The sequence below is a fragment of the Ascaphus truei genome, chromosome 2, assembly GCF_040206685.1.
Source record: "Ascaphus truei isolate aAscTru1 chromosome 2, aAscTru1.hap1, whole genome shotgun sequence".
Lineage (NCBI taxonomy): Eukaryota > Metazoa > Chordata > Amphibia > Anura > Ascaphidae > Ascaphus > Ascaphus truei.
In genome coordinates, this window is record NC_134484.1 from 69,227,427 (window position 1) to 69,242,374 (window position 14,948).

At 46.1% G+C, this 14,948-nt stretch overlaps 1 long non-coding RNA gene across 1 annotated transcript in view; it reads left to right on the forward strand.

Annotated features, from left to right (window-relative positions):
- The window catches only part of LOC142488516 (uncharacterized), a 35,263-nt gene extending 27,110 nt beyond the window's left edge, over positions 1-8,153 (forward strand). Inside the window, exons 2-3 of the long non-coding RNA XR_012799462.1 lie at positions 5,675-5,750; positions 7,999-8,153. This is a non-coding gene — a long non-coding RNA (uncharacterized LOC142488516). The remainder of the gene's footprint in view (positions 1-5,674; positions 5,751-7,998) is intronic.
- The last annotated feature ends 6,795 nt before the right edge of the window (positions 8,154-14,948 follow it).

Here is a 14,948-nt window from a genome sequence, read left to right on the forward strand (position 1 = left end):
AGGGAACCCACCAATTAAGGGAGGAGGAACCGTTCAAAGGGAAGTGCGGTGAACATGGGAGGCTAAGAACACCCATTGTGGAGGGCAGCTTGCCCACCGTACAATAAAGATGTTCCTGATTACCAACACTCTCGGGTGCAAGTGTGGAGTTATTGCACAGAGAGGGGCACCACCGAGGAGTTCCTCACCAGGACCATCCCCATGCGGACACAGGGACCCTGATGAGGTGGAGGCGCTGCACTGGATCTAGGTAGGACTCAGCACACTACCTCAGCTGCCTGTCTGGACGGGTCCTCCCCATACACCATCATGCGGGAGACCCAGGAGTCCTGTAGCCAACAGGTGCACCACCAGACACTACTACACTGTAATGGGGACTGGTTAGACCACAGGGGCCAATGTGAGATTGGGTGGGTCAGACCGGTTCAGAAAACCCGTTACATGTGCATCAGCATGAAGGTGATATTTGAACCCTAGAGATGTTATAAAGGTCACCTAGTGTGTGTAAAAAGAACAGAGAAGAGGCCCCAGGACAGAGCCCATGGGTACAACTACAGAGAGATTGATGGAAGAGAAGGAGGTATTGGCAAATGAGACACAAAGTCTGATGGGAGAGGTATGAGGAAATCCAAGATAGAGTTCTGTTACAGATACCAAGGATATAGAGAATGTGAAGGAGAAAAGGGTGGGCCACAGTATGAAACGCTGCAGAGAGGTCGAGTAATACGAGTAAAGTGTAATGACCTTCGTCTTTTGCAGCATGGAGGTCATTAATTATTTGGATGGGGGTGATTTCAGTGGAGTGGAGAGTGCAGAAGTCGGATTGTAGAGGGTCTAGGAGAGACTAGGTGGTGAAAAAATGGCGTAAGCAAGAGAACAAAAAGGCGTTCAAGGAGTTTAGAGGAAAAGGCAGGAGGGACAGGGTCAAGTGTGCGTTTTTTGAGTAAGGGTATAGCTGTTGCGTACATTAAGGAGGCAGAAAAGGTACCAGAGGAGTTGAAAATGTGCGTGTGGGGTGATTAAAGTAGGAGCAAGTGGTTTGAGGAGATGGGAGGGAATGAGTGATTTATGAGTGCTTATAGATGGCAGGCTTAGCAATAGTGCCCAATGTCATGCAGTAGCTGAAAAGGCACATAAGATCTTATCTTGCATTAGACGGGCAATAGATGGAAGGAAAGTAAACATAATTATGCCCCTCTATAAAGTATTAGTAAGACCACGCCTTGAATATGGAGTACAGTTTTGAGCACCACTCCATTAAAAAAGACAATTTGGAACTAGAAAAAGTCCAAAGAAGAGCCACCAAATGAATAAAGGGGATGGAAAATCTGATTTATGAGAAGCTTGCTAATTTAGATTTGTTTACATTAAAAAAAAACAGGCGTCATGATAACTATATACAAATATATTCAGGGACAAGACAAGGAGCTTTCAAAATAACTATTCATCCCAAGAGCAGTACAAACACAGGGTCATCCCTTAAGGTTGGAGGAAAGGAGATTTCACCAGCAACAAAGGAAAGGGTTCTTTACAGTAAGGGCAATTACAATGTGGAATTCATTACCCATGGAGACTGTGATGGCTGATACAAAATACATATTAAAAAAAAGATTGGACATCTCTTTAGAAAGGAGAGGGATATACCAAATAAACATGGGAAGGATGTTGATTCAGGGAGAAATCTGATCGCCATTATTAGAGTCGGGAAGGAATTTATTGTTAAGAGAAAACATTGGTTGATGTTTTACTGGGGGGGGGGGTTGTTTGCCTTCCTCTGGATCAAAATACTGTAATTACAGATATAGGATATGTATCTGTCGTCTACATTTAGCATAGGTTGAACGTGGATATATTTCTTTTTTTTCAACCTTAACTACTATGTAACTGCGGGTTTGTACGGTAATTACCAGCATAAATTGGAGCATTCATATGTAATCCATTATTACAAGCAGTGCCATACAAGGAATCTAGAGAATCATAACGCATGGAGAGCCAAAACGTTTAGAGACAGACATTAAAAAGGACAGATGTTGTTGTACAAATCATTCCCAGTTGGGAGATGCATCTAATCTTCCTCACGTTTAACATTTTATCAGTATCGTCATCATGGGCTGGACAGATTACACGGTCGATAATCATATCTTAATGAAGACAGTTGGCGGCACATTTCCACAATATTTGTGACAATTGGTTTAGTCGATACACCTCTATTAAGGTCTTACCTGTGTTTGTTCATTATCAGAACGTCTGATCGGTCTTTGTACATCAGATCAAAATGACACAGTGTGCCATATACGGATTTATTGTGACAGTTTAAATGAGAATTGACCTTAATAATTATGGGAGTGGCTCAGTGCGTAAAGACACTGGCATTGAGAGTTTGAAGCAGGGAAACCTGGTTCAATTCCCGGTGTCGGCTCCTTGTGACCTTGGCCAGGTCACTTTTTTTTTGTGCCTGAGGCACAAGGAGATAAAGATTGTAAGCTCCACGGGGCAGGGACCTGTGCCTGCAAAATGTCTCTAAAGCGCTACATAAAACTAGCAGCGCTATACAAGAACATGCTATTATTATGTCTTACTAAAATCTGGGTGTTTTAAACTGGTACCTACAATAAGTCCACCTTGGCAAGTTAATAAATCATGTATTTCTACCCATGGGTTAGTCATGATCGAGGTTTACTCGTATAATACTCAATTTTGCATTTATGATCACCGTTTGGATAATTATATTTAAAAACAATGTATTTGTTATATATGACTTATGTATATGTTTTAGGGGAAGGGGAGCTGCACACCACATGGAATAAGGTAAAGATACTTGCAATTCACCGGTGCTCCTGATTCAGGGATATCTGTCTAAAAATCCAGTATAGGAAGAAAAAATTAATGTTCCAGGGCAAGTTCGGATTTCCTTAATGAAATTTAATCAGTACAAAACACAACGTTTCATCCTTCAAGAGGACTTTCTCAAGTGACTGGTTAGCAGATAGTGTGGAACTGTCCAGTATATATAATTAAAACACCCATGTGAAAATACTTAATCACCAATTACCCCCTATGAACACATGATAGTCTGCAGCTGACTTCTTAAACTCCTCTGTCGTCTGACTGTAAGGAATCCGCTCCTGGCTTTGATTATAGCCTTGCAGACCTCTGCAGTTGCAAAAGCTTCCTCTGGCAATCAATGGCACATGTGCTGCCTCTCATTGCAGCTTCTGCCCTGTGCTCCATCATTGGAGGAATGCTCACACACCATCCCCCTGTGATTGGATCTCCGCCCTTTATATGTTGGGCTTTGGCTCTGAATCAGGGCCGAGCATAATCCTTCTCTGGACGTTACTGGCTCTGCCACAAGCCGCCTGGCTTGTCTCCTTGTGTACTAACCTCTCTAGTTCTCATCTCTAGTTCCTAAGTATCCGGAGGCCTGCTGCTAGTTCCACGCAGAGGCCTGTTCCTGAGTATCCTGAGGCCTGCTACAACTCTCCACGTAGAGGCCTGTGTTTCCTGATTATCCTGAGGCCTGCTGCTACTCTCCACGCAGAGGCCTGTTCCTCACTCCTGTACTGAAGCGTTGTTTAGCCAGCACAGATTCCTGGTACCTGCTGCATTCTCCCCTAACAGAGGTTACCCTTCGTTTCCTGAAGCCTGCTGCTATTCTCCACGCAGAGGCCTGCTTTGGATGTCTGTGCTGAAGCGTTGGTTTTCCCTGACGCTGCCCCGCTTTGTACTTCGGCCAGCCTGCTGTCTCCCCCTGCTGAGACCGGCGTCATGGGCAGAGCCTGCTCCTCACGCAGAGGCCGCTCACGCTCCTAAGCTGAAGCGGGGAACTCCTGACTACCTGTTGCCGAACGCCTGCTTGAATAACGACGATGCTGCCTTCTCCAATCCTGACCCTGCTATGTACGACTACGAACTGTGCACTTCGGATCAGTCTGTGTGGACTAAGGTCGGTGATTATATAACCCCACCTCAGACCCGTGGTCCGTTCCCGGTTTGTGGCGAGCACAATCGTAACACTGACTCCCATTCCGGTCGCGTTGATGTCATCAGATGGCTCCTGGGTGGTGACGTCATCATCTGGTTCCTCCTTACAGTGCGTTCCGGCTGCCTGGTCAGACACAGAGTCGCTCTGACGTCTTCCTCCTTCTCCTCCTTCTGTGGTTGCTCCCACGTCGTCATGTGTTCTTGCGATGTCTCCTCTGTGTGCAATAATGCCATCTTTGTTAGTGGCAGGCTCAGCCCTTCTTCTCCAGTGTGCTTGCCGTTTCGCACATGCGCAGTAAAAGTGCTCTTCTGTGTGTAAGGGGGAAGGTGCTTGTTCTGTCTTTTCACAGGGACATCATTCCAGGGGGAGCAATAGAGATAAAAGTAGATAAATGGAGATAAAAAAGACTCAGTCAGTGAGAGTACATGTATACATAGTGCCACTATACCCTAAAAAAAAGTTTAAAAATGGAATGCTTGCTTATTTGACAATCTCTTACAAGGCATAGAAGCAGCAACAGTGAAAAATGCCTGTGGAAGAAATATACAGTAACATATCATGTTAAGTCAGCAACTTGTCAGAAAACTATTGAGGGACAAAAAATCATTAAGTCCTCTAGGTGAAACTGTATCCAGAGTGAATGTCCAGTAAGCTTCTCTCTGAAGTAATGATATGTCCCTATCTGAACCCGGGGATGAGGTATCTACAGACTCTATCCCCATGATCTTTAAAGATGCCACTGTATGTTTGTGATCTGTACAATGAGTGATGAGTACAGTACCTTCCTTTTTGCCATTAATCTTGCTGTAGTGTTCTATGAACCTTGTTTTGAGCATACGGCTTGTTTTTCCTACATAAAGCAGCCCGCATGGGCACTTGATAACATAAATGATGTTAGTAGAATAACATGTGATCCTACTTTTTATTTTATATTTCTGACCACTCCTCGGGTGGCTAAATGTATCTCCTGTAGTGGGGCTATTACATATTGAGCACCCAAAGCACTTATAACATCCTTGTTTTTGCCCACTTAGGAAGTGTGGTGCAGCGAAATATTTGTCATATTAGCTTTGATCAGTATGTCCTTTAGATTTTGTCCCCTTTGATACGCAAATCTTGGGAGTTCTCTACAAATAGGGCCAATATGACCAACAGCTTGTAGAACCCTCCAATGTTTGCAGATGCTGTTTTTAATGGCTTTACTTGCCGTAGTGTATTTACTGACTATGTTGATCCTCTCTGTCCCTTTATCGTGTTGTACTGCTAGAACTTCCTTGCTAAGTGCCTTGTCAATATCAGATGGAACGACGCACAAGATACCAGAATAAGGGTAAAAGAGCTCAACAACGAAGAGGAGAGAACAACACCAGTGAATCAGAAGCCAGCTCATCCGCAAACGGTCTTCACAAAACCCAGGAATATCTAAGACGTTTTTAGGGAGGGGCAAACCGACGGGTGCCAAAGGAAAAGAAAAAAGACCAGGAGGGGGAGAAGTCATCCCAAGGACCCCGCCAATAACGTGCTCACAAATATAGTTATTAACCTCTCGGACCATCCTCTTCCACAGATGGAGCTTAATGTCCTTGCTAAAGGTCCCTCTTTTGTGCCGACTACCATACCCAAAAGATTTGAAGTTGAATTGTTCAAATTAGAGAGAAAGCTTAATTTGAAATCTTTTTTCTCTAACAGAGTACCAGGATTGCAGTCCCAACAGCAGCAGCAACAGCAGCCACGTAACACACAGGTATCTACAACTGATATACAGGTATGTAAGCTTAAATCAAAATTCATTCCACCTTTAAGAAATCCTAGTGTACAGGCTTTCATGAATCTGGTTAAAAGGGATGATAATGACATCTTTAAAAGAAAACATCATACATACCATAATCTGACTCTTAAAGAAAAATCTATCAAAAACCTGTCAAATAACCCCCTTATTATAATTAAAAGAGCTGACAAAGGGGGAGCCTTAGTGTTGCAAAACTATGCTAATGATAGGACTGAAGCCCTCAGGCAGCTAGAGGACACCAACTGCTATACTCAGAGAGGGATCCGACATCTCTTATAAAAGAGAGGTTATGGAGATTCTAAACCTGGGACTAAATAACACATGGATCTCAGAATCAGAGAAGGAATTTCTGACCATGATTAATCCGAGACTTCCAGTGTTATATTTATTGCCCAACGTTCATAAAAGTCTCCTCAATCCCCCAGGTAGGCCTATAATCTTGGTCACCTGTTCCATTAATCAGCCATTGGCTATTTTTGTAGATCAATTCCTTCAACCAATTGTCACTATGGGCAAATCATACATTAAAGACACGTATGATTTCTTGAGTAAACTCAAAGCACTCCCATTACAAGACAAAAACATACTGCTGGACACCATGGATGTGACCAGCCTATATACAATCATTCCCCATGAGGAAGGTATTGATGCAGTGAGAAAGGCACTTGAAAAAGAACACACCACACGGCCATCCATTGATTTTATTCTCTTACTATTGCATTTCATTTTGCACAAAAAATATTTCAACTTTGAGAAAAAAAATTATCTCCAAATCACGGGTACGGCCATGGGCAGTAATGTCGCTCCCTCTTATGCAAATCTGTATATGGCTGATTTTGAAGCCAAATACATTTTTAATACTGTATGCTATGACAAAATGATCTTCTTTTGTCGATACATAGACAATCTGTTTTTTATCTGGGAGGGAACAGATGAAGAGCTTATAGTCTTCTTCACATACTTAGACAAACTACCAACCCCAATTCGGTTTACTAACAATTGGAGTCCTACCCAGATATCTTTCCTTGATGTACTAATCACCTATGATGGACACAATTTGGATACGGATTTGTATCGCAAGCCCACAGATCGTAATGCAACACTTCATGCATCGAGCTTCCATCCAGAACCTCTTATGGCAATGCTGCCGTTTTCTCAAAAAATAAGAGCCACTAAGATTAACAGACCAGAAAATTTTAAGGTAACTCTTACGGATATCAAGCAAAGGTTTGTTTCCCGTGGACACAAACCATCTGATATTGACAAGGCACTTAGCAAGGAGGTTCTAGCAGTACAACACGATAAAGGGACAGAGAGGATCAACATAGTCAGTAAATACACTACGGCAAGTAAAGCCATTAAAAACAGCATCTGCAAACATTGGAGGGTTCTACAAGCTGATGGTCTTATAGGCCCTATTTGTAGAGAACTCCCAAGATTTGCGTATCAAAGGGGACAAAATCTAAAGGACATACTGATCAAAGCTAATGATGACAAATATAACGCTGCACCACACTTCCTAAGTGGGCAAAAACAAGGATGTTATAAGTGCTTTGGGTGCTCAATATGGAATAGCCCCACTACAGGAAATACATTTAGCCATCCGAGGAGTGGTCAGAAATATAAAATAAAAAGTAGGATCACATGTAATTCTACTAACATCATTTATGTTATCAAGTGCCCATGCGGGCTGCTTTATGTAGGAAAAACAAGCCATATGCTCAAAACAAGGTTCATAGAATACTGCAGCAAGATTAATGGCAAAAAGGAAGGTACTGTACTCATCACTCATTGTATAGATCACAAACATACAGTGGCATCTTTAAAGATCAGGGGGATAGAGTCTGTAGATACTTCATCCCCGGGTTCAGATAGGGACATATCATTACTTCAGAGAGAAGCTTACTGGACATTCACTCTGGATACAGTTTCACCTAGAGGACTTAATGATTTTTTGTCCCTCAATAGTTTTCTGACAAGTCGCTGACTTAACATGATATGTTACTGTATATTTCTTCCACAGGCATTTTCCATTGTTGCTGCTGCTGCTGCTGCTTCTATGCCTTGTAAGGGTGTCAAATAAGCAAGCATTCCATTTATAAACTTTTATTTAGGGTATAGTGGCACTATGTATACATGTACTCTCACTGACTGAGTCTTTTTTATCTCCATTTATCTCCTTTTATCTCTATTGCTCCCCCTGGAATCATGTCCCCGTGAAAAGACAGAACAAGCACCGTCCCCCTTACACACAGAAGAGTGCTTTAACTGCACCCACACTGGAGAAAGAGGGCTGAGCCTGCCACTAACAAAGATGGCATTATTGCACACAGAGGAGACATCGCGAGAACACAGGACGACGTGGGAGCAACCACAGAAGGAGGAAGATGTCAGCGCGACTCTGCCTGACCAGGCAGCCGGAACGCACTGTAAGGAGGAACCAGATGATGACGTCACCACGCATGAGCCATCTGATGACGTCAGCGTGGACAGAATGGGAGTCAGACCACAGAGGACTATAAGAAGTTAGCTGCAGACTATCGTGTGTTCACAGGGGGGGGTAATTGGTGATTAAGTCTTTTCATATGGGTGTTTTAATTATATATACTGGACATTTCCACACGATCTGCTAACCAGTCACTTGAGAAAGTCCTCTTGAAGGATGAAACGTTGTGTTTTGTACTGATTAAATTTCATTAAGGAAATCCGAACTTGCCCTGGATCATTCATTTTTTCTCTTATGTATATGTTCTCCATGTGTTAGTATGTATGGGTTGTTCATATTTAGCGAAATTATTTTACGCACGCATGCACACTTGATAAAGGCCCAATGTAGGACCGAAATGTTGATCTCCTTTAGATAAATTATTACACTTATCAATTACCCCTGGAGTACCGTCTGATTTTTTTTTTTTCACATTTACAAGGTAACAGTAACATTTTGTTGTGATAGGGAGAGAAAGTATTATTTAAATGTGGTTCTGTGACGATTCAGGGGATTCCTTCCCCTTCTTTTCCCTCAGTCCCATCTCCTGCCAATCCATCTACCCGTCCCCACTCCTGTCCCGTTCCATATACCTCTCACCTACTACCTCAGCGCATGCCACGCAGGCCTCGCGCGGTCCCCGAGCCCCTGCAGTGACGCTCCCCATCTCCCGCTGTGCCCACGGCCAGCACCTCACCTTCCCTGGCTGATCCATCCGCTCCACTGCCTTCCTCCAGCGGGGTGTCCGCGGCGCGTCGCTCTGTGCGCCTAGTGACGCGGCGTGCACGTGCTCCCTCAGCTCGCGGAGGGCGCGCGCACACGCTCCTCCTCTGGGATCTGTCGCCCTTCTGCTCCCTCCTCTCAGTCCCTGCGTGCCATCTCCCTGTCACAGCCTGTGCGCGCGCACCTTCCTCTTATCTGGCCTGTCACGTTCCGGACTCCTCCTCCCAAAACCTGCAGGCCATTTCCTCGACTGCCCCTTCTGTCTCCTCCTCTTCTCTCCCTGACCTATTTCTGTTGTCTCCCACTTCTCTCTCTGCTCCTCCCCTCTCTCCTATTGGTGTGTCTTCCTTTATAATCCCTGTCTGTCCACTTCTTCCTTGCTCTGCATAGTTCCTGTTTCCCTGTGTGTGCTGACCTATGCTGTGCTCCCTCTGTGTCCCTGCTGTATCCTGCTCCTGTGTTTACCTTGGATTTCCCTGGCTTTTGACCCCTGCTTGTCCTGGACTACTCTGCTCTCTGTACCCCTTTGAACCTTGCTACGGACTCTACATCTCTTACCTCTGGCATCCTTGGACCTGGCTTTGTACCCTGACGACTCTACCCTCTGGACATTGGCACACGGACACGACCATTCTTACGTTTACACCATCAGACGTTGCAAGTATAACTAACAACTCTCTTTACAGGCCCAGCAACGCTATACCACACTCCGGGCTTGCTCTCACTGCTGTGGGTGTGTGGTGTAATACCGTTCACACCTCAGTACTGGGGACTTGCCAGGTCTGCGGGCATACAGGTGTGACATTATGCAGAGCCCAAGAAACGCAGACCCCCCTTAGGTGGGTACCAGTATTTCCATTGAGGCCTTACAATATGTTAGTAACCAGCTGTCCACTGTCTCCCAGCAGTTGGCTAAGTTCTCCCCTCAGGAGAGTCCCATGGCTCCTACGCCACCGATGGCTACTACCTACGCCAACCCAGGGCCACGGATTCCGTCTCCGAACCACTACGATGGGGACCCCTTCGCCTGCCGCGGTTTCTTAAACCAATGTGAGGTGCAGTTTGAGATGTCCCCCTCCTTGTTTCCCACTGGTCGTGCTAAAGTAGCACGTCTACGCCTTGCTCACCGGAGACGCCCTCGCCTGGGCCTCACCCCTATGGGAGCGCAAAAGTGAACTAACGCAAGATTACTCTCTCTTCAGACGCGAGTTTCAACTTGTATTTGATACTCCTGCATGGTGCGAGACAGCCGCCTTCTCTCTTTTTCACATTTCTCAGGCCCGAAGATCAGCTGCCAAATACGCCATCGAGTTCCGTATGCTGGCCGCCGAAGTCCAATGGAATGATGAGGCACTCACCGCCGAGAACTGGCACGGACTCTCAGATACGTTGAAAGACGACCTAGCTACTCATGCCCGGCCTTCCTCCCTGGAGGAGTTGATTACCTTGAGCGTACGCATGGATCAGCGTACTCAGGAGCAGCGGCACGAAAGGCACTGTTCTCATTCTCCTGTTGTTTCTCACAGGTCACCTACAACACCTCTCCTTGCACTGGAGTCTCCGGAACCGATGCAGGTTGGCAGTCAGCCACTTCGGGTCACAGAGAGAGCGCGGCGTCACCTGAATAGACTTTGCTTCTACTGTGCTTCTCCGGAACATCGCCTCCAGAATTGTCCCCTGAAGCCGGGAAATGGGCACACCTGGTAGAGGGGCTTCTACTGGGTACTGTCTCTCCTTGCCCCTCTCCTCCCGAAGCTCTCCCAAAGAAGTTTCTACTTCCTGCCACGTTGGAGGGTCCGAACCTTTTCCTGAAGGTTGAAGCTTTCATCGATTCAGGATCTGGTGGTAACTTTCTGGACCAGAAGTTCGCGTCGGAGAATCACATTCCCATGGTCAGAAGGAAGACCCCCATTGGCCTTGAGGCCATCGACGGCAGGCCACTCCAGCCGGCATTTATCATTTGGGAGTCTATTCCGCTCACATTGACCTTGGCTGGTGGTCATAAGGAGGTAATCATCTTCGATATTTTTCAATCTCCTATGGTGCAAATTATTTTAGAATTGCCTTGGCTTCAACTCCACAATCCGCACATTGACTGGACCGGTACACTCCCTCTCCAGTGGTCTTCGTCCGCAGACGCCATTCCTGTGGTCTCCCGTTGCGGTGCTGGCCGGTCTGGATTCCGTTTCTTCTAATCTATTGACCCTGCCTACCGTGTATCATGAGTACCTGGATGTGTTCAATAAGGTACAAGCGGAGATTCTTCCGCCCCATCGTCCCTACGATTGTCCTATCGATCTCATTCCTGGGACCATCCTGGCGAAGTCTAAGTCATATCCACTCTCCGTCCCGGAGACCGAGGCCATGACGTCCTACATTCAGGAAAACACAGAGAAGGGATTCATCCGCAACTCTACCTTCCCTGCCGGGCTGGCTTCTTTGTGAAGAAGAAGGATGGATCGCTCAGGCCATGCATTGACTTCCGCAGACTCAATAAGATCACGGTGAAGAACCGGTATCCTCTTTCGCTCATCTCAGAACTGTTCGATCGTCTCCAGGGGACCTCTATCTTCTCAAAACTCGACTTAAGAGGTGCCTATAATCTCATTCGTATAAGGGAGGGGGACGAGTGGAAAACTGCATTTAACACACGCTCTGGACATTATGAATATCTTGTTATGCCCTTTGGTTTATGTAACGCTCCTGCCGTTTTTCAAGAGTTTATGAATGACATCTTCCGCGATGTATTAGGAACATTTGTCATAGTCTACCTAGACGACATTCTAATTTTTTCTAAAAATCTGGAGGAACACATTTCACATACCAAACTTGTGCTTTCTAGACTCTGTTCTAATCGCCTATATGCCAAGATGGAGAAGTGTTTATTCCACCAGTCCTCTACTGCCTTCTTAGGCTATATCATCTCCAGCCAAGGCTTCTCCATGGATCCAGAGAAGCGGAAAGCTGTTCTTGATTGGACGCTGCCGAATTCACTTAAGGCTGTGCAGCGTTTTCTCGGCTTTGCCAACTATTACAGGAAATTCATCAAAAAAAATTCTTCTATTGCTCTTCCCATCACCGCTCTGACCAAGAAGGGCGTCGATATCTCTTCCTGGTCTCCTGAGGCTATTCTTGCATGAGGTCCTCAAGAAGGCTTTCGTTTCTGCACCCATCCTTCTTCATCCGGATACCTCGCTCCCCTTCACGCCTCGGACGTAGGAGCCGGCGCAGTCCTTTCCCAGATGACTTCTCCTCAAGAGAAACTTCATCCCTGTGGTTTTTTTTCACGGAAGTTTTCATCTGCCGAAAGGAATTATGATGTCGGTAATCATGAATTTTTGGCCATAAACCCGGCTCTTCAAGAATGGAGACACCTTTTGGAGGGTTCCAAAGAACCAGTTGCTATTCTCACTGACCACAAAAAATTGTTATATATTGAGGGGGCTCGTCGTCTGGGATCCCATCAAGCTCGCTGGTCACTCTTCTTTTCCCGCTTTAACTACACCATCTCATATATTCCTGGTACCAAAAATGTCAAAGCGGACGCTCTCTCTCGTCAGTTCGCCACAGAAACCGAAGCTAATGAAACCACGGAGCGTATTCTTTCCGCCAAATGTATAATTTCCGCTAACAACTTCAATGTGTTGGATGAGATCAACAAAGCTCAAACTCACATTCCGAGCAGGTTCAGGGTACCAGAAGGACGCCTATACGCAGCTCCACGCTTTCGCCATAAAGTTTTACTTTGGGGTCATTCTTCTAGAGCAGTCGGTCATCCAGGCGTCCGACTCATGTTGTCAATCTCCAAGAATCTTGAAAAAGGATCCTCAAGTCTTTACAATCTGCGGTTGCCAAACAAAAGTCCAAAGCAGATCGTCAACGTCAACCTGGGCCTTTCTTCAAACCTGGCGACCGGGTGTGGTTATCCTAAAAAAATATTAGGCTGAAAACACCATCGCCTAAACTATCTCCAAGATTCCTAGGTCCATTCAAAATTTGAGAAAATGAATCCTGTGGTTTACCGTCTCGACCTTCGTCCTACCATGAAGATTCCGTCCGTTTTCCACACTTCCCTTCTTAAACCTTTCATACCTAGTCCTCATTTCCCTGTCCCCTCTCGGAAACCCGATCCAGTCTCCACCCTAGGACAACAGGAGTATGAGGTCCAATCACTTATCGATTCCCGCTGGTCCAAAAATAAACTCCAATTCCTGGTCCACTGGAAGGGCTACGGCCCAGAAGAACGTTCATGGGTACCTGCACGTCACATCCATGCCCCAAGACTACTACTTCAATTCCACCAAAAGTTCCCCCTCAAGCCGTGGTTGGATCGCTCAGAGATCGATCCTCAAGGGGGGGATACTGTGACGATTCAGGGGATTCCTTCCCCTTCTTTTCCCTCTGTCCCATCTCCTGCCAATCCCTCTACCTTCCCGTTCCGTCTACCTCTCTCCCACTACCTCAGCGCATGCCCTACTGGTCTCGCGCGCCCGTGCGTTCCCCGAGCCCCTGCAGTGACGCTTCGACTCCCGCTGTGCCCACGGCCAGCACCTCACCTTCCCTGGCTGATCCGTCCGCTCCTCTGCCTTCCTCCAGCGGGGTGCCCACAGCGCTCCGTGCGCCTGGTGACGCGGCCTGTGCGCGTGCTCCCTCAGCTCGCAGGGGGCGCGCGCACACGCTCCTCCTCTGGGCTCTGTCACCCTTCTGCTCCCTCCTCTCAGTCCCTGCGGGCCATCTCCCTATCACAGCCTGTGCGCACGCACCCTCAACTTACAGAGGCCGCCCGCACACGCTCCTCTTATCTGGCCTGTCACATTCCTGACTGCTCCTCCCAAAATCTGCAGGCCATTCCCCTGACTGCCCCTTCTGTCTCCTCCTCTTCTCTCCCTGACCTATTTCTGTTGTCTCCCACTTCTCTCTGCTCCTCCCCTCTCTCCTATTGGTGTCTTCCTTTATAATCCCCGTCTGTCCACTTCTTCCTCGCTTTGCATAGTTCCTGTTTCCCTGTGTGTGCTGACCTATGCTGTGTCCCTGCTGTATCCTGCTCCTGTGTTTACCTTAGATTTTCCTGGCTTTTGACCCCTGCTTGTCCTGGACTACTCTGCTCTCTGTACCCCTTTGAACATTGCTACGGACTCTACATCTCTTACCTCTGGCATCCTTGGACCTGGCTTTGTACCCTGACGACTCTACCCTCTGGACCCCTGGACATTGGCACACGGACACGACCGTTCTTACGTTTACACCATCAGACGTTGCAAGTATAACTAACAACTCTCTCTACATGCCGGGCAACGCTATACCACACTCCGGGCTTGCTCCCACTGCTGTGGGTGTGTGGTGTAATACCGTTCATACCGCAGTACTGGGGTCTTGCCAGGTCTGCGGGCATACAGGCGTGACAGGTTCGCAGAAGATTAAAGCTAGTCAATTCCCAGTTAATGCCAATCAATTCCCAGTAGCTTCAACCATTATATATAAAAAAAATAAAAAGACATTTGTATATTAGGGTCAGTGTGAAAATATACTTTTACTACATAAGTTTAGACCCTTTTAATTGAGCCAAGACAGATCTAATGCATTTCAAACATTGCTCTGGATATCTCCTTACCTAAAAGGTAACACAAGTATAGCTCAAGATAAGATTGCAAGCATTTCAATGATTCAATGTTGCTTATTTCCCATCTATTTTTTTTTTGCCTAATTTCCCACATAAGCATACATCTGCGTATAAGGTGCCATCGACGAACACAGAATTTTTCATTTGGGATTGAAAAAATAAAAAATAAACTATAGGGTAGCGATCTTATTTGGCCCAATTATCTAAAAATCAAACCATTTTCATTGTAACACATTTCTTTCTGCGAATTCGTAAGAGAATGTACACACATGGTAAATGTTCAGAATACGTTAAACACATGCAGAAACCCCACTATAAGTGAAATAAATTGATATAGTAAATCCAC